Source organism: Hippopotamus amphibius, chromosome 7, assembly GCF_030028045.1.
Source record: "Hippopotamus amphibius kiboko isolate mHipAmp2 chromosome 7, mHipAmp2.hap2, whole genome shotgun sequence".
Classification (NCBI taxonomy): domain Eukaryota; kingdom Metazoa; phylum Chordata; class Mammalia; order Artiodactyla; family Hippopotamidae; genus Hippopotamus; species Hippopotamus amphibius.
In genome coordinates, this window is record NC_080192.1 from 12,306,754 (window position 1) to 12,309,722 (window position 2,969).

Here is a 2,969-nt window from a genome sequence, read left to right on the forward strand (position 1 = left end):
GCCCATGAAAAAAACAAAAACCAACACAAGTTCTACACAAAAAATATTAACCCAAGAACAGCAAAAAACAACCAAACCATTTGAAAAATGGGCGAAGGACTTGAATAGACATTTCTCCAAAGAAGATATACAAATGGCCAATAAGCACATGAAAAGATGCTCAACTCACTAATCATTAAAGGCAATGCGAATTAAAACCACAATAACATAACACCTCACACTCCTAAGGATGACTCCTTTTTTTTTTTTAATATGGAACACTTCACAAGTATTTGCATGTCATCCTTACCCAGGGCCATGCTATCCTTCTCTGTACTGTTCCAATTTTAGTATATGTGCTGCCGAAGCAAGCACAAGCATGACTCATAAAAAACAAAAACAAAAAATCCCAGGGAATAACAAGTGTTGGCGCGACTTCCCTGGTGGTGCAGGGGTTAAGAATCCACCTGCCAATGCGGGGGACATGGGTTCAATCCCTGGTCAGGGAAGATCCCACATGCTGCGGAGCAACTAAGTCCATGTGCCACAACTACTGAACCTGTGCTCTAGAGCCCTCGAGCCACAACTACTGAGCCCTCGAGCCACAACTACTGAAGCCCTCGCACGTAGGGCCTGTGCTCTGCAACAAGAGAAGCCACTGCAAAGAGAAATCCGTGCACTGCAATGAGTAACCTCCGCTAGCGACAACAAGAGAAAGCCCGCTTGTAGCAACGAAGATCCAACACAGCCAAAAAAAAAAAAAAACTGTGGGGAAACTGGAACCCTTGTGCATTGCTGGTGGGAATATAAAATGGTGCAGCCACTGCCAATGGCAGTTACCAAAAAAAATTAAAATTATAACTACTATATGATCCAGGAATTCCACTTCCAAATATATATCCAAAAGAATTGGAAGTATGGTCTAGAACAGATGTTTGTATATGTGTGTTCACATCAGCATTATTCACAATAGCTAAACGGTAGAAACAACCCAAATGTCCATTAATGGATGAATGGCTGAATAAAAAGGCTGTATCCAGGGACCTCCCTGGTGGTCCAGTGGTTGAGAATCTGCTTTCCAATGCAGGGGACATGGGTTCGATCCCTGGTTGGGGAACTAAGATCCCACATGTGTCAGAGCAACTAAGCCTGCGCGCTCTAGAGCCGGTGCACCTCAACTAGAGAGAAGCCCCCTAGTGACAACTAAGACCCAATGCAGCCTAAATAAATAAACATATATGTATTTTTAAAAAGTGGTATATTCATACAATGAAATATTATTCAGTCTTAAGAAGTAAAATTCTGACAAGGCAACTACATGGATAAAGCTTGAAGACATTATACTAACTGTTAAAAAAATGATGAAAGAAGAAAATTTGGGTGATACAAATAAACTTTATTTAACACTTCATGAAGCAGACAGCGTCCTTTTGGAGAAGTATAAAATGGGGTGGAAGGCAAGGAGCTTTTATAGGATAAAGAACAAAGAACAAGGAAGAGAAAAACAAAATATCTGATTGGCTGAGGCCATAGAGTCAACCTTGTTTGGGGTGAAAAGGCCCAGAGTTGGCTTGGGGTTTGGGGTTCGGCTGACTGGACACACTGCGTTTCTGGTCAAGCAGACCATTTACAGGGACAGGAAGTTTCCTGTTGTGGCACCCCAAACTTGAGCCTAGGAAGCTATTTCAACATAACTAAGTGAAATAAGCCAGTCACAAAGGCCAAATATTGTATGATTCCATTTATCTAAGGCACCTAGAATAGTCGAATTTGGGGACTTCCCAAGTGGTCCAGTGGTTAGGACTCCACGCTTCCACTGCCAGGGGCCTGGGTTCCATCCCTGGTTGGGGAATTAAGATCCCGCAAGCCAGGTGGTGTGACCAAAAATAAATAAAATTAAAAAAAAGTCAAATTGATACAGATATAAAGGAAGGGAGGTGACCAGGGGCTGAGGGGCAGGGAGAATGGGAGCTAGTGTTTCATGGGGACAGAGTTTCAGTTTCAGAAAACGAAAAGGTTCTGAAGCTGGATGGTGGTGATGGATGCACAACAAGGTGAATTTGCTTAACGCCCCTGGTGGTTGAAATGGTCATTTTTATGGGATACATATTTTACCACAATAAAGAAAATTACAAGACAAAAAGAACATTGTAACAACAACAAAAACAAGCAGTAGGTTAAGAACACTCACCAGAAGAGTGAAGCTGAAAAGCTGATGTAAATCACGAACAATTATTTTGCAATTAACTTTTTTAAAGTAAATTTCCTCTACTGTGCAAGACTGTAAAACAGAGATCAGAGGGTTCAAGGAAAGCACAGCCAGACACCAGGAGGAAATTCACGGGAAACTGGTAGAGCTTAGGAAAGAAAAGAAGAGAAAAATAAATCTGTCACAAAAGCAAACCCTTATTGGAATTCATACAAGGAAAAGAGACACTACTTAAAAAAAAAGAAAGTTAGCAACACCAAAGACAGAGATGAGAAAAGTGCACAAAATAAAGTGAAGATGAAATGCTAAAAAGGTTCGGCAAAAACATATGAAATAAAGGCAAAACTCCAACGTAGGCTCATTGGAATCCCCAAAGAAGAAAACTGAGAAATGTGAACAGAACAAATATCTAAAGATAAAATGCAGAAAAGAAAAAAAAAAAAAAACCTTTCCATAATAACCCTCAACACAAGAACAGCTGAGCAGCAGCTACAGAAGCTGCAAGGAGAGAAATCTTCAGAGGGTCTGCAAGTCGGTATGCATGTGACAATTTTGTGATTTTCATTTTCCAGGATAACTTTTGGCATGCTATTAGTTTTCAGGATTATAGAAGAAAAGATGTTTTGACTCAGGATAGCTTAGATTTACTTCTTAGAATTCATCTGGAAACTGACAAAGGTTGTATCTTTCAGCTTTGTGTTCAAAGCCTATTTACGTGTTCATTATAAGAGATGCTGACACTTCAGAAAAGCAACAGAGAGAGGAAACAAATCTCTTTTGC

General features: G+C 40.3%; 1 non-coding gene across 1 annotated transcript; it reads right to left on the reverse strand.

The window, feature by feature from the left end:
- Positions 1-246: 246 nt before the first annotated feature.
- Positions 247-354, reverse strand: LOC130857886 (U6 spliceosomal RNA). Its single transcript, XR_009054888.1, has one exon. It is a non-coding gene; the product is annotated as a U6 spliceosomal RNA (small nuclear RNA).
- Positions 355-2,969: the final 2,615 nt, after the last annotated feature.